Here is a 25,495-nt window from a genome sequence, read left to right on the forward strand (position 1 = left end):
TATATGTAATAATTACATATACTATTTTATGTCTGTATGTACAGTTGACCCTTGAACAATGTAGGGGTTAGGGTAACCTATCCCCCACCACAGTAGAAAATCCAGGTATAACTTTTTACTCTCCAAAAACTTAACTACCGTCATCCCTAGGTATCCACACAAAGGGGATTTGTTCCAGGAACCCCTGCAGATATCAAACTTCTGGGATGCTCAAGTCCCTTATGTAAAATGGCATAGAACAATGCATACAGTGTGCCCTCGCCTATGAGGATTTCCAACTGCAGATTGAAAATACTGTTTTCCGTACACAGTTGGTTAAATCTGAGCATGCAAAATCCAGGGCTATATAGAATCAACTGTACATTGTACATTTATTTTTTTTTTTAAATCTTCATATAAGTGGACCAATACAGTTCAATTCCATGTTGCTCGGGGTCAATTAACTATATTTTACTCAATAGTCATCTTTATCTCAAACCTTTGTTCTGGAGTCAGTTTCTTTCTTTTAAAACTACATTCTTTCAACATTCCTCTAGTTGTCCATTGTTTCAAGAAAACCTAAAAATATCTTTTTGCAACTTTATTCTGAAATAATAGTTTAGCTTATCATAAAATAAGAGATTTTTATATTTATATTTCCTATCTATTTACATTACTATTCTGCATTTTCATGAGTTTCTTAAGGTCTAGTCAATCTCTTTTCAGTAATGTCTCACCTACTATGTAATTCATTCTTCACATTTTAATTTAAACAACTACATGTTTTAGAATTTCTACTAGGTCATTGTTTATTTTTTTCCAAATATGATTTTATTTTTAAATACTAACTTCTTATTTTCTCATGTTTGTATCCTCCCTTTGTACTTCTTTGATCATTTTAAACATGGGTGAATTGTAGTAAGAATTAGTTAATCTTGTTATGTAAAGTTGATAGAGATCCAACTTAGCTTTTACTTAATTTCATTTAGATATTATTGTCTATTATGTAAAGTGGGAAAAACTCTACTTTAAAGAGTTTTTTCAGTGTATTTTATGACTACTTACTGGCATAAAGTAGGTACTCAATAAATATTAGTTTCCCTACCTCTGAAAACCAGATAATAGAGATAATACATGTACTATAGAAGGAAAAGAGAATAGACGTTCCTTTTCAAAATATAAAAAGTTATGTTCTGGTTTGTGTGTAAGTACATTTTACTTCTGGAACTTCATTCAAACAGGTTTGCTTTGGTCTCATTTTTCAATGGTTCACATGTATATGACAAATTATTTTTAATTAATTCTACTTTGAGCCAAAAACTAAAATTAAAACAGCTGAAAGGAGCTAGCTATACAAAATTGAAAGATTTTCATTTTGAGAATCTCAAATTTTATAGCAGAAAAGAGCATTCAATAGGTTTCATGATAGAAGTCTACTAAGTTTAAAGGATGAGATTAAAATTGTCCCATAATAGAATTTCATTTTTAATATATAATAGTTCATAGAACATTTGATTATACTAGTCACTGTGCTTTGTAAAGATGCTGGAAAAGCATTAAGTGCTATTAATTAAATAATAGGATGTACAATTTTGAAGGTATAACTTATCAGAAAATCTACCACAAAGCTATAAGTACTTTGTACATTATGTCAAAGACAGGTTCCAGAGATGTCACCATTCTGAAAGTGCAGATTTTCCATTAAAATTGTCACTAATATGTCTAAAGCTTTATTCAGAAATAGTCATGATGAATATAGTAATCAAGTTAATTCTTTTACCATGATTCTAAATGTTCTATAAAATAATCGATACCAAATTCCCCATTTTAGTTTTATTGCCTTGAATATTACATTTATTATTTGACTCTAACACAATACTCAATCTTCAATGTTAAAAAAGTGCAAACATGAAGAATGGAACACTTATTCCAGACTTATCAAGAAAAAAAGAGAGCTCAAATAAATAAAATCGAGAGATTCAAGAAGGCATAGAAGGGAAAGGCTGTCCACACCTCCTCTAGCGACCGATATTATAACAAAACTACAGAGCAACCAGTACATCGAGTCACCAGAGGGTCTAGCTGAACAGAAGCCCTATGATTAGGTCACCTCAAATAACAGATCACCTAACAACGGTAGTTGAGAAGAAGATGTGAAATGGCCCAGTCCCACGAATGCCTGTGGCGATCGAGAATTGTGAGGGCCATTTTGGCTACAGAGCCACCTCCCCCACCTGAGGAGCAAAAGGTCCCAGCTACACACAAGGATCCCCTACCCAGCGTTCTAGTGTCAAGAAGGGAAGTCCACACAACCTGTGGCTGTAAAAACCAGCGGAGGCTGTGGCTGAGTGAGATGGAGGATCTGCGAAAAGTGGAGATCGTCCTCTTAAAGGGCCCATGCCCAGACTTACTCACCGATGGACTTGCTTACTCTGAGCTCCAGCACTAAAACAGCTGCTCCAGAGGCACCAGAGATATATAGGGAGGTGCTGAGCTATCAGGCTTCAGGGCATGACAGAGTTGCAGGCAGAAGCCATTGTTCCTTTGTTGAGCCCTCCTTGCTCCCAGCCTGCAGACACAGGCTTCATCAACCAGAATAACCAGGTCGCTCCGCCCAGGAGATTCACTGAGACTCCACCTCTCCCAACTTGTAAATCCACCCAGCCGCTTCCTGTGATTTATTCCATACAAATGGGCTATCTTGGCTCCTGTTGCAAACTTTCATAAAATCTCTCAAAGGCTCACAAAGCCCATAAAAGTAGCATCTGGTGTCAGTGTACCCTGTACCTCTTGTTGAGCAGCCCTAATCCCTGCATCAGTGGCAGCCGGCCTCAGTTTCTGACTTGGCCCCTTGAGGTACCTATAAACCCGGCACAGGTGGCAGCCACATGTGGATTGCTTGATGACTCTGACCAGGTGGTCCCAGAGGTGCGCAGGCTGCAGCCGAACTTGGCCTGTGCTGGACCCCTCCCAGGTCTGTTCCAAGAAGCCCCACAGCGCTCCTACTAAATAAAGTCACTCTACTAAGACCACAGACATCGAGGCCCTACCTAACACATAGAAACAGACACAGGGAGGCAACCAAAATGGGGAGACAAAGAAGCATGTCCCACATGAAAGAGCAGAACAAAGCTCCAGAAAGAGAATTCACCAAAATAAAGATAAGCAATATACCAGATGCTGAGTTCAAAACACTGGTTAAAGGATATTCAAGGAACTTAAAGGAATAGTAGAATGAACTCAGTGAGAACTTAAACTAAGAGATTAACACACACACACACACACACACACACACACACACACAAATCAAGATGGAAAACATGCTAGGAAGCCAGTCAGAAATGAAGAATACAATATCTGAGATGAAGAGTACACTAGAGGGATTCAAGAGTGGATGAAACGCAGGATCGAAACAGCGGCATAGAGGGTGGGGTAGCAGAGGACACCCAATCAGAATAGTAACAAAAAATAGAATCCAAAAAAATAAAGATAGTTTAAGTCTCTGGGACAATGTCAAGCATAATAACATTTGTCTTATAGGGGTATCAGAAGGAGAATAGAGAGAGCAAAGAATTGAAAAAGTATCTGAAGAAATAATGATGGAAAACTTCCCTAACTTGAAATAGACATACAACCCCAGGAAGCTCAGAGACCCAAAAAGATGAACTCAAAGAAGTCCACACCAAGACACACCTTAATTAAAATGCCAAAAGTTAAATTCAAAGAAAGATTCTTAAAAGCAGCAAGAGAAAAGCAATTAATTACATACGAGGGAGTGCCCATATGACTATCAGCCAATTAATCAACAGAAACTTTACAGGCCACAAGGGCTTGACATAAAATATTCAAAATGATGAAAATCTAGGACCTACAACCAAGATTACTTTACCCAGCAAAGTTACCATTTACAATCAAAAGACAAATAAGGAGCTTCCCAGACAAGAAAAAGCTAAAGGAGTTAATCACCACCAAGCCAGTATGATAAAAAATGTTTCTTCTTTAAGAAAAAGAAAAGAATGTGTATCAAAATTCTAAACAAAGAATGGCAAAAACTACATATCTATCAACGAATACGTCAAATGAAAAAGAATTAAATGTTCCAATCAAAAGATAGGGAAGCTGAATAAATAAGAAAACAAGACCCTTACATATGCTGCCTACAAGAGACTCACTTCAGATTAAAAGACACATACAAACTAAAAGTAAGGGGATGGAAAAGATACTTCATAATGGGTGGTGTGCTGAGTGGAGTAAGTCAGGGGAAGACAAATGCTATATGATTGCACATATACATGGAATCTAAAGAACAAAATAAACAAATAGAAACAAACTCATAGATACAGAGAACATTTTGAAGGTTACCAGATGGGAGGAGAGTTGGCGGTGGGGAGGGGGGAGGGTGGGGTTGGTGAAAAAGGAGGAAGGGATTAAGAAGTACAAATTGGTAGTTCTAAAATAGTCATGAAGGTAGAAGATATAGCATAAGAAAGATAGCCAAAGATATTATAATAACTATGTGTGCTGTCAGAGGAGCACTAGATTTATTGGGGTGTTCCCCTGAAACTAATATAGTATTATATGCCAATTACAACTGAAAAATTAAAAAATATATTATTAATTTAAAAGTTAATTAAATCAGAAATGAAAGAGATTACACCTACACCACAGAACTACAAAAGATCATTAAAGAAAACTATAAAAAATTATATGCCAATAAACTGGATAATCTAGAAGAAATAGATAAATGTCTAAAAAGTTATGACCTTCTAAGACTAAACCAAGAAGTAATGGAAAACCTAAAAAGACTGATTGCTAGCAATGAAATTGAAGCAGTAATTAAAAAATTACCAGCAAACAAAAGCTTAGGACCAGACAGCTTTACAGGTGAATTCTAGCAAACATTTAAAAAGAATTAATACTTATCCTTCTCAAACTATTCCAAAAATGAAGGAACACTTCCAAACTCACTCTACGAGGCCAGCATTATCCTGCTACCAAACCCAGACAAAACAAAATACTACGAGAAAGAGAGAGAGAGAGAGAGAGAGAGAGAAAGAGAGAGAGAGAGAGAATTACAAGCCAATATCCCCGAAGAACATAGATGCAAAAAATTCTCAACAAAATACTAGTGCATAAATGTTGAATTAGAGCCACTGAGAGAGAATCTGCTCTGACAAGTAATTTTATTATTTTTTTAATGAAAGAGAATTATATAAATAAAGTACTGAAAATATCCTTAAGTATGACAATCTTTAACTGCAACCCACAACTGTCCAACCTACCTGACAGGCATAAACTGTGACATCTACTTGAGTGGCAAAGAAATACACAGATTAGCCAAATGACAATAGCCATCCCTACCAAAAGGTATATGATTCCTCGTAGATTTAACAACAATGTGTAAATTTATCAAGCTGGAGTTTTATAAGTGCTGTGTTGTGGTGACTTCTTACATAGGTGGAGTGTGCTTCCTTAGTGTATGTTTTCACAGACTGTGTTTCCTTGACTGGTTGCTTCTTAAACTAGTGCCATGCATCATTTTTATGAACCTGTGGGATTAAAAATAGTGTTGCACCTTCTATTTGCTGCAAATATAACAGACCTGTTATTTTGTATTGGTGAAAAGTAAATCTATAGAATTCAAAATCTAGTCTAAAGAACCAAAACTAATTCAAACTGCATTTCTGCTCAAATATGCAATTAAAATTGACACAAAAACAAAGATAACTATTTCAAACAATGCATTAACTCGAACAATTCTGAATGAACATATATTCTCACTCACGAAGGCTTATACTACCAATTTTCCCAGGAAAAGAAGACAGGATTCTTAAACATACTTATAAGCAGTGGGATTCTGTGTACCAGTATCCCATTCAAGTCCTAGAGAAATTTAGAATTTTTTGATGAGAGAGTCAGAATGCTACATATAAATTGGTTTTTCAGGAAAAAAAAAAAAAAATATATATATATATATATATATATCGATTTAGCACATCCATAGACAAGACAAGTTTTTTTGGTTGGATTCTAAATGCCCTGACAAATAACAAAACAGAATTTGGGAGGAAGGGATGTCTCCTTAAATTTATTCTAATATATATTTCTCTATTTTAAATTATACCATCAAGAACTGTAAGGTTTTCTCATTAAAAACATTTCAGCTATAAACAGCCGCTTCATGTAATCTGTGTCGATAGGTAATCTTCACATATCCTAACAGAAATAGTTGTATGGTATTTTTGTTTTGTTTTGTTTTGTTTTGTTTATAGTTAAAACAAAGTTAATGAGAAGTCTAAACCCTCCGAAGGAAATTTAGGGATAAAGAGAAACCTTTCTTTTCTTTTAAAAAAGAAAAAAATTTCAAAGTAAAATTTTTTTTTAGTTCTTTACTTATTTACTTATATTCATGGGCAATTCTCTGGGAATAAATCAGATTCATATAATCCTTTGATCAGGGGCTTTTAAAAAGTCTAAATTATTTTCTATCTGTATCTGTGTATGGAAGAGCTGAAAATTGTAACAATCAACTCAGTCTTTATTTAATAGCAAATGCCCCTTTGTCCGTTTGATGTTTGAGGTCAGAGTTGAACTTCTCTAGTCAACGATATAAATCTTGGTTTTTATTATCAGACACAAAAGCTGTAACAAAAATCAAAATACAGGAGTTTGGTGTTTAGATGTTCCTTTTACAACTAGCAGGGGAAAAAAAGTTGCATTAGGACAACTTTTGACTTTTCAGAAAACCGAGGGGAAAAAAAATGAATTCATTCGGTCTTTATCAAAACTTCTTTCACAGAAGTATGTTAAAGAAACTTTCTCAGCATTAACTAAAGACTTTAGGAACTGACAATTAAAGGCAATGACTCTAGGCCTAGATTCGCGGGTGATCCATCCAGGGCCTACTTTTGGCAAAAATATCGAAGTGGCGTATTATTTCTTTTTAGTAGAAAGACAGATTAATATCATAGAAACAGCACTGGCATTTTCCATGGACTAATTTGTATGTTCCCCCAAATTCATGAGTTAATGCCCTACCCAACATTGTGATGACAGTTGGATATGGAGCCTTTGAGAGGTAATTTGTCATGCATGAGGGTAGAGTCCTCATGATGGGACTGGTGCCATTGTAAGAGGAGACTCAGAGAGAGCTCTATCTTTCTTCACCATAGGAGGATACAGCAAGAAGGTGGTAAACTGCAAGCCAGGAAGAGGGTCTCCACCAGAAGCCAAGTTAGCTTGGTACCTTGATTGAACTTTCTAGCCTCCAGAAATGTGAGAAATGAATGCCTGTAGTTTAAGCTACACAGTTGATGGTATTTTAATAGCAACCCTAGTGCACTAATACGATATTCGATTAAAAAACATTTTAATTCAAATTCTAGCTAGGCTTCTTACTAGCTGCATGATTTTGAGAAATGCAGCTTTATCTCTTCTGAACCTTAATTTCTTCAGTGTTGAAATGAAATAAGCATTGTTCAATGTTTAAATGAGAGCTGATATGCAACTATTTAGCAAAATGCTTGTTGCCTGCTAAGTTGATCAGCAAATTTTAGTTTTCTTCGCTTTTGACATTTTCGACCTCTCCCATTATACCTCCATTCAGAATACTCTTCTTCTTCCTTTATTCATTCTGTCTTTATTGAGGAGACAGTACAATCAATGGCTGAAGGCATTATAATTTTCAGTATAATTATGTATTATATGTTACAGATAACATATTTACTTTTAAGTAGCAATCTCTGAAATGCAAAGCAATGGTGGACATTTAAGAAATGGGTCAACGAGAAAATATTTAGGGGGTTAGTTGAGCCTTTGAACATCTCACAGGTTTTATCACGTGGATGATGGCTCCATTATAAGTGCATAGGAAAGGCCATTGAGTCCAAAACATAAACGTAAAAGTCTTTTGGTTCATTCGTGTTTATTACCTAATTTAGATATAAAAAGAACAAACTTAAGTGGAAATAGTTACATGTCTTATCCTAAACATGACCTCAAATTTCTTCCTTTACAAAATACACATGGATACTACTGTGTCCCATAAGACTTTACACGAACTGACCATGACAATTTCTCTGATTCATGTTGCCTTGCTCTCCCTCTCAGTCACTGTATTCCAGCTATTAGTCTTCTCCTTGTCCTGTAAGGACCACAGGCTCATTCCTCGTATGACCTCTACACTTACTCTTCCAGAGCCTCTGCTCTACTCTTACATGTTAGAAGATGGTAAGTGCTCTGGAAACAAAATCAGGGTAAGGCAATCAGAGGTAGAGGGTTGAAATTTTGATTATTGGAAAGGTGATGTATAAGCAAAGATTTGACGGAGATGATAAAATAGTCATTCAGGTATCTGAAGAAAGAAAATTCCAGGCAGTGGTGTTAGCCAGCACGAAGGACTGAGATTGGCATATAATGAGTAAAACAGGAGATAAAGGGTAATGGGAAAGTCTGGGAGATGTGGGAATTCATGAAGGATCTAGAACAGAATTGATGCGATATGATTCAATACTTTAAAGAATCAATTTGGAAGTTGTGATCAGAACACAGTTTCTCAACTGTGGCACTATTGGTACCCTGGGATGAATAATTCTTTTTTTTTTTTTTTTTTTTTCAGGAAAGGCAACCCTTGGTTGACCTCACAGATTGCAAGGACCTTGTCAGCTTAAAATCCCTTATTTTTTATTTTTTATGCCTACAGCACCTGGGCTTCCTAGGTGGTCTCCCATCTAAGTACTAACCAGGACCAACCCTGCTTAGTTTCTGAGATCGGACGGGATCAGGCTTGTTTAGGGTGGCATGGCCATAGACTGAATAATTCTTTCTGGAGGGTTATCCTGTGCATTGAAGAAGAATGTTTAGCTGCACCTCTGGCCTCTCTACTCACCAGATATCAGTAACAAACACCCCACCTTTTGTGATAACCAAAAATATCTCCAGATATTGTCAAATGTTTGGGGGCAGGGCAAAATCATCTCTAGTTGAGAACCACCACTGTGGAGGAAAAGAGTGGAGGCTCAAATGTCACCTCTACAAAGAGTGACTGACTTGATTGCCACGTCTGGAGCCCAACCACCAGCCCCTGGCACCCTCCATCACAGCACCTTCTTTTGTTTTCTTCATAGCACATATCACACGCTGAGAAATTATCCTAACCATTTGCTGATCGACTTTGTTTATTGCCTCTCCCTGCCTAATGGTAATTAATGTAAGTTCCATAAATTTAAGGACCTGATCTACATTACTCACTGCTCTGTTACCCAGTGACTTGAGTTTTGCCAAGAATCACAGCTGAAACCACTTAAGATTTTATATTATTTTTTCATTGCCTGAGCAAACCATGTAAAGATACTCTTCAACAAATATAGAATGCTCTAATTTTATGATGAAGATGGAAAGTGATGTGGATTGCCTTTTGAGGGCTCATAAAAGAGTATTAAATAAACTTGGGGCAAACCTTACTGCTTAGTGTGAGGAACAGGGGAAAGTAAGGTACCAAAGGTCAGCATGGATATCTCCTTAACTAGTTTTGCCCATATTTTTACCCTCCAGTTATTTTTTTTTATTAATTTATATTTTAAGGAGAGTTTTTGGTTACCTGGATAATATTCTACTGCTGAGTAATATTGCACATGCTATTCTATATTGAGATGTTTGCTATCTTTGCGTTCCCTTTACCTTCCATAGATCAAGGCTGAACTTAGGGATCTCTGGGTTCAGAACAGTAAGGCTGGAGGTAGAATGTTGGTAGTGTAAAAATTTATATACAAGAAACATTCGATGTTTATTATCCAGTGCAATGCCTCAGTACATAAGGGTCACCCCAGGGAGACTTGGGAATGCTATATTGTAGACTCTCTATAATTTACTTCAAGCTTTACAATACGACTATGGTGACTCCAGAGGGATTACCCATAACAGATTAGAAATAAGAATCTTGGGTTTTATTTTTTATTTTTATTAAGAAATTTATTTTATTATTTATTATGGTGACATTGGTTAACAAAATCCAATAAGTTTGAAGTGCATGATTCAACAGTAAGTCATATTTATATTGCATTGTATTATCACCATCCATAGTTAGATTTCTTTCTGTCATCTCACATTTGACCACTTTCACCCCACCTACCTCCTCCCCTCCCCCACCCTCTGGTAACCCCTAGTCTGCTTACTGTCCATATCCATGAGTTTCTGTTTGTTTATCATGTCTGATTGTTGCATTTAGATTCATATTCCACATATAAGTGACATCATGTGGTTTTCTACTTTTTCTTAGGCTTATTTTGCTTAGCATGATTAGGTCAAGAGCCATCCATGTTGTTGCAAATGGTAGTATTTCATTTCTTCTTATAGCTGGGTAATATTCCATTGGATATATGTACCACCGCTTCTTTATACTATCATCTATCGTAGGACACTTTGGTTGCTTCCATGTCCTGGCCACTGTGAAAAATGTTGCTATGAACATTGATTGATGCACATATATTTTTTAGGATAAATGTTTTCAAGTCTTTGGGATAAATGCCCAGTAGAGAGATTGCTGGATCATATGGTATATCAATCCTTACTTTTTGAGGAACCTTAATACTGTTCTCCATAGTGATTGTACCAATTTGCAGTCCTACCAGCAGTATATGAGGGTTCCTTTTTCTCCACATCCTCTGCAACACTTGTTATTACTGGTTCTGTTGATAATAGCCAAGAAAATCTTTGTTTTATTATCAATCTCTTTTCACAAAAATCATAAGGATGAGAAATGTAAGGATTCATTCATTAATTCATTCATCCACAGCTGTCCACTGAGAACCTCCTTGTTCTAGGCAGTAAGTAAAGCACTGAGCAAAACCGAAGGTCTTGTGCAATTAGTCTAGTCAGGAAACTATAAATTAATTATATAATTAAACACTCTGATAAGTACTATAAAGTGAAAGTAGGATGTTATAAAGTATATCATGTGGGAGCTAAATCTAATTTCAACAAATACAGAAAGACTTCCTTGAGGAAATTACATTTGAAATCAAATCTATAAGTTGAAAGGGAGCTAAAAGATTCCAGAAAAAAAGAATGATCATATGTCATCATAGCCCTATGCAGGAGAATTAAAGGAAATGTATGTGTTCTCTATAAATGAAAAATATTTCAGTGCTAGTATATGATCTTATTCAGTTCACCTATTGATCTTTTCAGATGAAAAATGTGGGCAAACAAGCTTTAAACTCCATTAGCTTAACCTTTATTAAGAGGCTATTAAATACTAACAGGATTCCTAGAACCAGGAGATATTCAGTAGACATATGTAGGATAAGTGAATTAATAAATTGATCCCTTCACATCCTGATCTCTTGTAGATAATGTGAAAAGAGAGTGGTAGTAAAACCCAAGAATGTTATTCACAGTCTGTTTCAAGTAGTTGAAACCTCACTGGGATTAGTGTGGTCATATTGTGAAATTTGAAGTCAAATAGAGAGTCTACAGTATAGTGGCAATTTTCCTCAAAGGTCTCACCTCACTTGACCTGATGTTTTAAGGCACTGCCAATGGACAGTGGGCCTATTTACATGAATTTTTGCACTACCAGCATCCTGTCCCCAGTCTCACTACTCTGAACCCAGATACCCATAGGTTTAGTCTTGATCTATTAAATGTAAGGTAAACACAACAATTGCAAACAATATCCATAAAGAATGAAATGTGAAATATTACTGAGCAGTAGAACAAAGATGTAAACTGTGCTTTTAGAGACTAAGTTGGCAATGGTATTAAAAAAATAGGTTTGAATTAGGGAAAAATTGGGGGCAGGAAAAAATAGGGCCTACTAGAATAAACCATAGAGAGATAAGGAGAACCTGAACCTGAGAACATGGGCCAAATGGAGAGGAGGGGACAAATTACAATAAAGCTGAAGACCTAGAATCAAAATGGCAGAACAGTTGATTGATTATCAAGATGGAGGAAAATGAGAAATGTATACTCTAATTACATCAATTTGATCTTTATGTGGTTAAAAAATTTAGGCAGGTTTTAAAAATCCATTTCTCACCCCTCCTCATCATCTCCTAAATCCTCCCTTCACAGAAGTAGATGGATTATTGAAGGGAAGTTGTCTGGTTGTTCTCTTGCATCAAATTAATTTTCTTCAACCCCCATATGCCAATCGTTACACAGCCTGTTCTAAATTTTGATCTGGTGAATTATTGATGAGCTCTTAAAAAGAGATTAGAACAACGATCTCCCACACTCTTTCTGGGGGAAAAAAAAAACCCTCATGCAAAAAGAACTGGCAATTTTGACTAAAATGAACCACCCAACAAATCAGTAAATCATATTTATGACATGTTATTTGTCAAAACTAATATTAGTTTATTGGATAAGTGTCTTTGAGGACCTACTATGTTTAAAGCACTGTGCTAGACAATTCATTTATTTGACATTTGATTCAACTTATTCTAGCATTCCATGACTAGTACTCTCAGGTTTGAAAAAGAAAAAATTTGCCCTTAGCTAATCTTAATCCTAAAGATATCTCTTACTAGTACCTCAAACTGAGCAGGTCTAAATTCCTTTCAGGAAAGAATCTTACAATCCAGCACATCTGTCTGTTGGGGTGTAATGAGGGATTTTCATTTCTCAATGCTAATTTTTTATCTTAGTTATTCTTTGTCAAAAGTTTTGTTTTTTGTTTTTTTGTTTTTTTGGGTTTTTTTTATGGAATTTTCTATGCCTGAATTTGAGCATTTGCATTTAGGATTCAAGTTCTGTATTCCCAATATAATAAATCGAATAAGTAGCTGATTTTGAAGTACACAGGATGAAACCCAACCTGTTTTTTACATACAATATCTGCTTATTGATAGCATAGCCAGTAAACTGCAGGGAATAAAATGATTATGTTTGCAGAAATAATCTTAACTGAGTTTTAAAGAGTAAATAATAATTAATTCCTTTAAACATTAATTTTCTAGACTTACTGAAGAGTTTTAATCACTTTATCTTTAATTCATTGGTGACTCACAAAATTTTGTTATTGTAGAAGCAATATATCTTACAGTAGGAAAATTTTTAAAAATTAGAAAGGAAAGAAGAAGACGAAGGGGAACAAAAAAGTACATTCATTATCACACTACTTAGGAGAAGTTACTGCAAATATCTTGTTTGGCGTCCTTCCAAACCTTTATTTTTATGATAGACCTTTTTCAAACTAAAATACAATCACATTATACATGCTGCTTCTGTAATCTGCTTATTTCCCTGAATAAAACAGTTATATGAGTAAGTAGTATACAACATACTTTTTAGTGATTAAATGTTATTGAGAAATTATATATAATTATATACACCATGATTTCTGTAAGTAATCCCCAAATGTTTGACACACTGTTTCTAAAATATAATATATGTGATAATAAATAGACTTGTCCATAAGCATTTTAAATTCATTTGATTGTTTTCTTAATATGGCAGACATTGTCACGGGCTGGTCCATACCTTGAGGAGCAGTTAACCTGTTTCCAGCTGTCACTATCTTCATCTTGATGGCTGACTGCTCTCTGCATTACTGTGTAAGTCATCCAGCTCAAGTCCACAGCTGACTGGAATTCTAGAGAATTAACACTCCCGACTAATGACTCTCCAGAGTTGGTGTATGAGTACCTGTTGGGGTTCAGAATGAGTCAGACCCCAAGATGTGCCTCTTTTGAGCCAGAGGCAACCTTAGCCACAGGCTCAAGAGAATCTTCTTCCCTCCTTGCCCTCAACTACATAGAAGAATTTGAATTAGCAGCCTTCCCCATAAGAGATTATCAGAGATATCTTCTTTTGATCTACTTATAAAGCGGGGAAAAATTCTATTTACTAAACATCTGTTCTTCTTATCATTCTTCAATGACCCTTGTGGGATGCATGCGGTTTCTGACTCTCTCATATATGTGGGGTTCCCATACACGTGTATGTATTATATTTGGTTATTTTCTCTTGCTAATCTGTCTCATGACTATTTGATTATTAGACCAGCCAGAAGAAACTTGAGAGTAGAGAAAGATTTGTTTCTTCCCCACATACCCCAACTCCCTCTCCCTTAGAAGAGAGAATTCTGAGGTATATATTCATACCATTTCCAAGAGTTTCCCCATGGATTAAGCTCCAGCAGCCTACTATGGCTAATGCATCCTTTATTGGTTGTTTCCTAAATGCCTTGCATTTGAATTTCTATGTCTGAGATTACTTCTGTGTATACCTAAAACACTAGAATAGATTCTAAGAAATGAAATTGCTGGATAAAAAGGAAGTGCCCTCTTTAAAAGCTTTACATTTCTACCATTTACATTATTTTCATCATAATCTTGTCAAAAGGTAGATGTATCATTTTTAAATGCCAATTTAAATAGGTAAAAGAGGAATTTATTATTTATGAGATTATCATTTTATATGACTGTTCATTTTTACCGCTTCATTAATGACTTGGCTGTTCATATTCTCAATCTATATTTTAATTTTTTAACTAATTTACAAGTGCTCTTTTAATGTGAAGGGTATTAACTCTGTTTTACTCACATTTTAAAATTAGCTAGTGTGGATTTTTTACAATCACATAGCATTCACCTTGCAACCAGTTAAAAAATTCATTCTTCATTAGGACATGTCTTTCACATTAAAGGAAATATGAATGTCTCTATTGGCAAATGTTTATTAATAAGTGGATTTCTTGAAAAAAAAACTGCTACATGAGTTTGGTTCTATTGTTAGAGTATTAGCCAACATACCTGTTAAATACTGAATTCTCTGTTTGAAACAAGACTGTGGGTTCTCTTGCTAGGATACCACAGATGCATTTATTATCTAAACCTAAATTATACCATCTCTCTGTATTCCTACTGCCTCATTTAAGAAGTAAAACTTTATCTGTCTTCTTGCATAGAGTGAGAGTATAAGGTGGCATTACTATGACCCTGAGCTTTTGAGACACAGTTGCTACCCAAAAATAAGGGACCATATTATTAAACCAAGTTAGAAATACCAATAGACTTTCCTAGGAATAAATTTGCCTTTTATTCTAACAGTTCAGCCATTCTTATAATTTTTGTGATTTCATCTCTGACCCTGATTAAGACAATTTGGGCTTTATGGCTTTTTAAAAGCATTTCCACTGATGTATCATTATCATCTCTGGGTACTTTAAAATGCTTCTGAAACACAAATGTCACTAGATGCAACACAGCCTGAGTTGTGCTAATATCCTTATTTACAGAATTGGCCTGCCTTTGACTTCAAATCTCTGCATTGAGGACTCTGAATGACCAGGCCTACTATTTAAACAATTTTTTTTATAGTATTACTAACCCATTTTCCTCTTTTAACTGTCACAATAATTTCCAAATCTTGGCCAACTGCCTCAGTACTCAGGGCCAACATTTTTCGTCATAAAACATGCAACCCGATGAAGCTTCAACAATTGGCAGCACGGAGAAGTCGAAGAACTTGTAGATTTATTGGCTCGTCCAGGACCTTCCTCCCAGACCTCTACTCTTCTCCATCAGGGGTCTTTTGGAGTAACACTGGCTTAGTTTATCTTTGACAGTGCCTTAAGGCTAAGAAGAAGGAAGCACACCTTTCGGAACTGTGTGGGAATACACACCCATCCTCCTGACCACCCCTTGATTTCCATCCTCAACATAAGCACAAGCAGATCAGAAGGTGAAGTTTCTGTCCTGTTTTGCACCCTCCTGCCTAACCAGGAACATAAATATAGCTAAAGACAAGATTTTTTTTCATAATTGTTGAATATTCATGACTTTCCAGAGATTGTGCTAAGCACTTCTCAAGTGTCACCCCATATAATTCTCACAACCATATGAGATATAATACTATTAGTATTATACTAATAATAATAGTATAATAATACTATTATTATTTCCATTTTATAGGTAAATAAACTGAGGCATAAAGTTATTCAAGAATTCACTCAAGGCCATATAGTCAAAAGGCTGTTGCACCTAGGCAGTCTGAATATAAAATCTGTGCTCTTAAATGTTATCATGAATATATAATACATAAAATTAAAAGGAAAACAACAAATTGGAAGATAATATTTTCAATATATATAATATAGAATTATCAACTTAAATATATAAAGAGATATAAAGGATGGAAAGAGTTCATTTATAACAGAATTATAAAAACTAATAAGCATATAAAAATTTCTGCCTAAATGAGTAAAGAGACTTTAATATATATTTATATATAAAGTTTTATTGAGCATATTGGTAAACTTTTTTAAAACAGTAATATATAGTGTTCGCCAGGGTGTAAAGAAGACTTCCACATTCATAAACCCTGAGAATATAAAGTGTTCCTCTTTTTCGGAAAATATTTAACCTTAGAAATTGCCTATTTTTGCCCCAGCAACTTTATGACTAAGATTTTTATCCCACGGAAACAACTGTGGATGAGCACTGGAATTTATCTACAAGGATGATCACTATAATACTGCTTATAGTAGTGAAAATTGAAAAACAATATGTGCCAAAAATTAGAGGTGGTTAAAATAAGAAACATCTAAATAACAGAATACTATCCATCACTGGTAAAATGATATGGTGGAAGAATATTAATGACATAGAAATGTTTATGGTGTTAAATAAAAAGGCTGGCAGAATGTTATATACATTATAAACTTGTATTTTAGATAGATAGATAGATAGATAGATGATAGATAGATAGATAGATAGATAGATAGATAGATAGATAGATAGATAGATATAGATATGTACCAGTATGTTAACTGTAGTTATAGCTCGAGATTAGAACTGTGGATAATTCATTTTCTTAGTTGTGTCTTTTACATTATCTAAACATTCTGCAGTAGCATTTATTATTTTTATACCTAGATAATTCTATTAAAACTAATTATAAAACAAGTCTCTTTTGCCCCGATTCTAAAATGGGCCAATTGTATATATCTCACAAGAGAGGCAACATGGTATGGTTATTGTGGAGAGAGTAGAGCAAGTTATTTATGTCCCAGTTATCTGTAGAAAGTCATCCAGCTCTTGCTTTGGGGTGGGGCAGCTTTCCATCTGGGATAGCTAATTAGTGATGATAGCTGCAATCTGTAACTTTGCTGTTTTGCTTAAGTGAGAATTGTCTCTTTGTAGAGTTCCAGCTTGTTTTAGGAACTAACTATGCACTTCAAGGTAATCTAATTTAAAAACTCAAGGCTTTGAATTTAAATTAAAGTCTCATTTATCAAGCAAGTGACTAAATAAATAGAAGGAAGGAAGGAAGGAAGGAAGGAAGGAAGGAAGGAAGGAAGGAAGGAAGGAAGGAAGGAAAGAAGGAAGGAAGGAAAAGAAAGAGAGAAAAAAAGAAGAAAGAAAGAAGGAATGAAAGAAAGAGAGAGAGAGAGAGAGAGAGAGAGAGAGAAAATATAGGAAATTCGTTTTAGTTTCATTCTCAGATCACAAAATGTCAGTATTGAAGTGAATTTTCAAGGATATAAATAACTCGACTTATACATTTGACAAAACTCAAGTCTAGCTAGGAGAAAAACTTCTGGTGTTCTGGCAAGATATGGATTTAGGTAATAAAGAAGCAAATATAGAAGGAGCCACTTAGAAAGGCTTGTTTAACTCTGAGCTTATTTTACAGTCTTTATATTCATTGCTAAGAGCCCTGGAAAATTTCCAATGGTATAATGTGGCTGTCCTAATGGTCTACACCATCTTTAAATATTTCATTAGTGAAGGTAGTATCTAACTAAAAAGGCAAGTCCTCTAGTGAACTGCTCCATCTTAAAACTTGCCCTCCAATGAAATTAATACACACATCTGAGTGAAACTCAATATCAATCTGACATATTTCTTGAAACTAAAAACCTCAAATTTGAAAAAGAAAATCAATATGGAAGATAAAATGCAACTTAAAAGAAAATTGAGACTGAAATGTCTTTTTATCATGTACTAAGGACTAGAATCAAGAGGAGAAGAAACCCACCCACAGAGTTCTGTGTACACTTTAAGACTTCTAGGCAGCCTATTATATAAATGGATGCAGCAGAAAGAACTTAGAATTTGCAGTCTGTTGGACCTATGTTGAAATTCTCGAGCAGGTGGTATTCCTGAACTCCAACTTTCCTTATGTATAAAAATGAGGACAATAAATCTTATTTTATGAGACAGTTATAAAAATTAAACATGTCAATAAATATGTCTAACACTTCATAAGTACTAAATAAATATCTCCTTCCTTCCTCCTATTCTCTACCTATCGGTTCAGGTTCCACTTAAGACCCATTATGCCCCATAGTAAATATCTATCTTCTTCTCCAGTTCAATCATCCTATTCCAAACATTTTTTACTCTTCATATTCTGTAGCATCCTCAACATCCCATGGTATGCTCTACCATGTACCCTGGAAATGCACTGTAATTTTTCAATGCCCATCCTAAAGCATGGCAGCAAATACTACTCTCAATACTCAAATATAGTTGCTCCTGAAAAGGAAAGATTAATATTTATTTTTTTAATACAATGTTTTTGATTATTGCAGCCTCACACAACGGGTGTGCATGTGTGTGTGTGTGTCCACTGAGTCACACTGACTTAATGAGACAAAACCTCTAAGACTTTTTAATATATGATAATAGCTAATATATATATTATATTATATATTATATGTATTATATATTTTATATATTATATATATATAAAATATATATATATCTCAAGCACTCTTTATGTATCAAACACTGTTCCTAGTCATCTACATAAAGTACTAATGTAATTATCAAAGTGGTCGACAGTGGCCATCACCATTATTATCTTCATTTAAAGGATGAGAAGACTAACACACAAAGAGGCTATTTTTCAACTTAAGTTAAAGAGCTTGAATCTAAGCCTGTGCAATCTGACACCAGATTCTCTGTGCCTTCTTGGTGATAATATAAGTAAAATGTTACATAAAGGTGCCTCATATTTCCTTAAGAAAAAAATTCTTGTTCCTGATATTTCTATGGGCCAATCCATAAACTCACACCTTATGAAACAGAACCCCCAAGGTTCTCATAACAGAATCAAAGACTAGGAAACATGTTCCCTAATGACTAAACACAGACATAAGAGAGGAGAGGGAGAAAAAACGCTTAGACTAAGGTGGCTGTGTCTTTTAATCAGAGGCAGCAAGATTAGACCTTGAGCCCTTCAGCCTCTGTTTCTACCGAGGTTCCTTGGAATAGGCCAATAAATGGAGGAGAAAGAATCCAAACAGGTAGGTTCTCCAGGGATCTAAAACACAAATTCAACCCCAACAGCCCATTCTCTTTGGTTTTGTCACATACTGGGCTTCTCCCTAATATTTTATTTGAATAAATGGTTTTTCTGTTTTGAAAAATTAGAAAACTATTTGTAGAATGAGTATTTGTTTAGAGTCCAAGGCACCAGTGACTTAATAGGATTACCTTGTGAACTTGGTCATGCCCAGCAATTTCTCTGAACTTACAGGGTTATTATGAGAAACAAATGTGTCATTTAGGAGAAGCACTTTTAACTTACTATTAATTATAACAGTATTTGGTACATTGAAAACACGGAGTTGCTGTGCCAATTTGAGTGATTGTCATGACCCATCAGCAAGAATACTTATGACCATCGGCTACTCATGAGGCAGTGATGTTAAAAAGTAATAGGATTTTTAATCAGAGTCAGTGGAAATCAAATATCTACTGATGATTACTGGGTGACATGACTATGGGAAAATTACTTTACCTTTCTGAACCTTTACCCCATACCTATAAACAGGGAAACTAGCAGCGTAGTGGTCGTGAAGACTTACTTCAATGAAGTTATGTCTCCATATGCTTTCTCGTGCTTTGAACAGGGCACAGGCTAGTCTGTAAATAGAAGCACTGATGATCTGTTAATAGTCTCATATCAAGTCTTATCTCCCAAATTTTCCACCTGCCTTGTGAGGGAGGCTGAAGTGGAAAGCAGACTTCAGGCACACTCCTTTCTACACGAGTGAATCCTGAGCCGCCACATCTGATCTCCCTTTGCCAACAGGCATAAATATTCTGTAACTGCTTAGAGCGTACTGGTAACAACATGGCCAACTGTTCCCTGCGATGACTCAGCGTTGCTTTGAAACAGAACGGGTGCGTGCAACGGGAGGCTGTAAAGCTCTCAAGTCTGAGTCACCGCGATGCCACAGTCTTCGAGCTCCGATGTTCACAAGTGCCTTGACAACTCCTCGCCCATATGTCCCCACTTGGCCCAAGGACACCTCGATACTTCTTACCTCACTGAGACAACACAACTCACCCACCTCTTGTTACATTCTCCTCTGCCTACTGATAGGCTAGTCATCCTTTACCAGGGCCAGCTCAGATGCCATCTCTTTAGCAAAGCCTTTCCAGATGACCTTTCTAGACAGCATAAATGACTCTTTATTAAATAAACCCTAACCCCACAGGACATTGCAAACCCATCAATTTTGTTTATGCACACCTAATATTTTAATGTGGCCACTTTGACTTGAGTCTCAAGTCTCAAGAAAACTGTTTTGGATCTTAAATTCATTGAGAGCAACAATGTTATCTTACTCATTTTATATTCCTCCAAGTGTAATGTACCCATGAGTGCTTAATACACAATAAAGTTCAATGAACACATAAAAGACATGCGATTCTTCAGTCTAGCCCTTACGATGATATGTTGCTACCTTATATGACACATATAAATTGAGAATGTTGACAATGATTTTTAATCACTTATGAATTTTAAAATCCAGTATTTTATGTAAAATAACTTTTAGTTAAACTGATTATACTGTCATTGAATGTTTTTATTGAATACTATAAAAAGAAAAGTGATAAATATTTTAATAGAGCTATTTTTATTTATTTTCTTCATTGAAAATTAGCTGATACATCTACATGTTTCTAAAATAGTAATTTATAGGGCATTTGGCAGTCAAGGAGTTCTGGCTTCTTCTGAATTTTAATAGTACATTACTACCAAAAGAGTTTTCTGTCACTGAAAATTTAAAGTAACTAAACTGAGCCCGTTAATGCCTCCAATAGTAGTTCCAGCTTTCAATGTCCCTATCTTTGTCAATAACTACACCATGTCTGTCCAATGGCTCCAAACATTTGAGTCAAGTACAAACATTTAGCGATTCCTGTTAAAATTTTGTGCAAATTGTTTCTTTTTTCATCTGTCTCTTTCTGTCTATTCTCCTGGACACAGAATTCCCCACCCCCAACCCCAAGCCATCCCCTCGCACCTGGATTACAGCAGAGGTCTGTGTCAGCCTCCTTGACTTTAAGCTCACTTGATCTGATCTATTTTAAGTATAGCTTCAAAGTATTTTCATCCTTAAATAGCACTTTCATAATGTTGCTCCTGTACTTAAAAACCTTTTATGGTTTGTGAGTTCTTACAACTTCACAGCTAGACTCTTCTCCCTGATCTTGTGTAGGTGCCTTATTTGTCACTTGCTTCTCCAGTTAGATGAGCTTCTGACCCATTTCATCAATATACAAGGTGACCCATTTCACCAATACACAAGGAAAGTGATTCACTTAGCTCCCATAAACAAAATGAATTCTCTGTGCCAAGTACTGTGTGATATGCTGAGTGAATGAGAGGCCACTGACTGAGGATGCCATATAAACCAGGGAAGACAGAACACAATTAGACTACCAGTGTAGAATTGTAATACTTAAGTGGAAATGAAGTGCAATGAGCATGCAAAATTGGAGGCTAGCAGAGTGAATTGCATAGGATTCAAGGACCTTACGCTCAGGTGGCAGAGTTCTCCATGACCTAGAGGAAGTACAGAGCTGTTCAGATTCCAAAGTTTACCCAGTCCTTCACTTAGACTTTGCCTTTGTCCAATCCACTCATCCATCACAGTTAATTCAAGTCCCAACACTGTATGGTGAGCCGGAAGATGTCTTAATTTGGGTTTCTCCAGACACAGATCCTGAGACAAGGATTCTAGTGAAAGTAGTTTGCTAGTGTTATGATCTCAAGGAAACTCCAGAGGGGAGTACATTATAAAAGGAAAGAATGGCATATTATAGAAGGGGCATGTTATCAAGTAAATTACCCCATGGGTAACCAAAGCTTAATTCCAAGGACAAATTCTAGAAAAGCAGAATAGAACACACACCTCAGAGTTATCCTATGTAAGGGCAAGGCAGTTGGGGTATTTACACACCAACTTCTGTCACTCATTGTTTGAGGGTTCAGGAGTTGTGAATTCTTCAGCTTTTCCAATCTTCTCTGAATTGTGGCAGAGCAGCTTTCTTCACCGAAAGTGCTCAAGTGAAGGAATGCCAATGCCGGTAATTGGAAGTCTTGTCTTGGAGACTTGGTTTGGTGAGGTCGGGAGGATATAATCCACCACCAATAGAGCCCTCTATAGAAATCAGCTATGAGCTCCAATGATGGTACAGCCTCGGTCTCTGTTATGTGTGCCTTTAAGGAGATCAATTTTCTGAGTCTCAGTTTCTTCATCTTCAAAAAGGGAGATAAGTATTATTGATGATTTTTAAATTATTTTTTACATAGCAGAACCATTGGTCCTCAAAGAAAATCTGAAATAGAATCCTAATTTGTAAGCAAAAGGAGAACTGTTCAGGTTGAAGTATTCACAGGAGTCTCAAGGGAGAGACATCTTCTTGGATACCTATAGTTTCCAGAGAGAAACAGGTAAAATGCTCTATATCACTGAACAGTGTCTAAGATCTCTTTGACATCATTGTATTCTCTTCCCCTTTGCTAATGTTCTACATTTCTTAGTACACAACTTGGTCCTCTGTCAGGGAAAGGAAAGCACCAACCATTCACTGAACACCCATATGCACCAGAAATCTTGACCATGTTGTATGTATCATCGCTCTAGTGACAGCTCAAGCATTTCTCTGTGGGGGAATAGTGATTGTCAATCAGGTCAGAGTATAGCTTGTGATGCTAAGCTCTTGATACTGTGTTTGCATAATAAACCAATAACTAAATTTATTTAGTTTGCACAACCTTTTTGCAGTGACTTTGAGGATGGGGAGAGAGAGAGCATAAAATGATTAAAAATTCCCAAGTCTAACTTGTTTTTGCCACCACCATTTCTTTCATTAAATCTTCATAACTATATAAGATAGGTATTATTATTGTTATTATCATAATTAGTATTGACATTATCATTATTACTTTATAGATAAGAAAATGATGGAGGGTCAAAGAGGAAAAGAGTCTTACCTGAGGTCCATAGGAAGTTAGTGGCAGAGCCAGTCTTCCTGGGTCTGGAGCCCACCACACCACACTACTTACTATCACATCTTTTTTTTTACATGTGAACATTTTAAAACACATGGTGTTTACACCACCAGGCTCCAAAGTCCTGGAAATATCAGGCCCACCAACTGTCAATACAAAGGCTATCTGAGACAATTGCCCACACATTAGAGAATTAATTAATATGCATTGGGTATTGAACTTACATATTGGATTTTTGCCTGAAAGGAAGTACTGAGACAAGTGTGAAAATTCATAATTATTATTGATGTCAGTGCAGTAAGTCATATACGAATGCTGAAACTGGGAATTAAATTAAAAAGTGAGTGATTTTTCTTTCTTTCATTCACTCGTTTATTCAAACATTTTTGGTATATACTTTTTTTGAGGTATTGTGCCACACATATAAAGCATATTAGAGATAAAGCCACAAGATATGATTCTGTTCTAAATTATGTATGAGGGAATATAAAGCAAATACATACATATGCTACTATATACATATGTAAAATCTCACCTTACATCTATGTATATATTAACAACTTTACAAGAGGAAGAATTCACTTGTTGGGAATCAGAGAAAGGTCATAAAGAAGGCTATCTTCATGTTTGTTCTTAAAAAATGGTTTGGGTTTGAGAAATTTGAACCAAGGCATTCTAGAATAAGTAAATGATGATACAAGACACTAAACAGAAAAATTAGTGACATGTACTTGTTCAGGTCCAAGGGAGATCAGTTCGTCTGAACTGTATTGTTCTGAAAGCAAAGGGGAGATTTTGTAGCTGGAGACACATCTAGAGAGAGGACCCTGCAAGTCAAGCTAAGGCTTCTTGCTTTTTATCCCATAAACGGGGTTGGGGGGGGGCACTAAAGGTTAATGTTTAGGAAAATCACATGATTGGAGGTGTGCTTTAGAGATGCATATTGCATAAAATAACAACCCAACAACAACAAAAATTGATGTAATCTGCTGCACCTTTACTGCATGCCAGATACTGTGAAAAGGGTTTTACTTGAATTAGTTTAATCTTCATCACACTTTTAAAAAGTTGTATTATTATTATTATCCCTGTTTTATTATCCCTGAGAAATTCAAAGCTAGGAGAGGGTGCATAATATACCAGGGGTTCCAAGGTTAGTAACAGACAAGCTGGGATTTAAACTTAAGTCATTCTGAACCAAGATCACAAGTCTTTTATAGGAACCAGAGTTGGAATTGTCTGGAGGGATGGAAACTCCTTGGGAAATTATTATAAAATCCCAGCAAAATCTAACAGAATTTCATACTAGAATAGAAATTTGACTTTACTCAATTCTACCTCATCTCTCACCCCATCCAGTGCTTAAATCCCTTCAACAAAGCATCTGATCTCTGAATGAAACACCTCCAATGATGGAGACTTCAAAGTTTATGTCTTTTTGTCTTACTACGCTTATGTTAAATCAAAATTTAGCAGGTTGGGAGCCAGTCATTCCTAAGTTTACATCTCAATTCCACTGCTTCCTAAAGTCAAGTTCACTTAACTCTTTAATTCTCCATTTTTCCATCTGTAAACAGAATTGTAACTTCCTATAAGATGATTAATGAAAATCTAAGAGAAGTATCTGAAATGTTGCAGGAAATCAAAAAACTTAAGTATATAATCATTTCTCCCTGGTGCTTCTAATTATTGGTCCTATTTTTGCTCACTGAGGACACCTGGATGTGGACAGCCATTCAATGTGTAAAGACCAGACCATTGTTTTCTATTGTATGTGTGTGTATAATTTTATATATAAATTTTTATTTAGTTATATATAACATATTTATAAAATACATAAAATTTATATATGTGCATGTATGTGTGTGTGTGTGTGTGTGTGTGTGTGTGTGTGTGTGTATCTGCCTATTTAAATTACAAACTGGTAGGCAAAATAATGGTCCCCTAAATATCTTATGACCTAATCCCTGGAAACTATAAATAGGTTAGGTTTCATAACAAAAGGTAATTAATATTGCAGGTGGGATTAAGATTGCTAATCAGTTGACTTTAAATATAGAGAGTTATCCTGGATTATGCAAGCTGGCCCAACCTAATCACATCAATCCTTAAAATTAGATGATGGCAGAAGAATTGCTGTTAGGGAGATGTTACCCGAGAAAAGTTTGACTCTGCTTTCTTTGAAAATGTGGGGAGGAGGGCAGCCAAGAACCAAGAAATGTGGGCAGCCTCTAGAAGAAGGAAAATA

At 35.6% G+C, this 25,495-nt stretch overlaps 1 protein-coding gene and 1 pseudogene across 4 annotated transcripts in view; both read right to left on the bottom strand.

The window, feature by feature from the left end:
• KCNA4 (potassium voltage-gated channel subfamily A member 4) overlaps positions 1-25,495 on the bottom strand; it is a 434,546-nt gene that overhangs the window by 288,552 nt on the left and 120,499 nt on the right. The window lies entirely within an intron of this gene.
• LOC118603633 lies at positions 8,672-8,790 on the bottom strand (annotated as a pseudogene).

Source organism: Rousettus aegyptiacus, unplaced genomic scaffold (genome assembly GCF_014176215.1).
Source record: "Rousettus aegyptiacus isolate mRouAeg1 unplaced genomic scaffold, mRouAeg1.p scaffold_m13_p_5, whole genome shotgun sequence".
Classification (NCBI taxonomy): domain Eukaryota; kingdom Metazoa; phylum Chordata; class Mammalia; order Chiroptera; family Pteropodidae; genus Rousettus; species Rousettus aegyptiacus.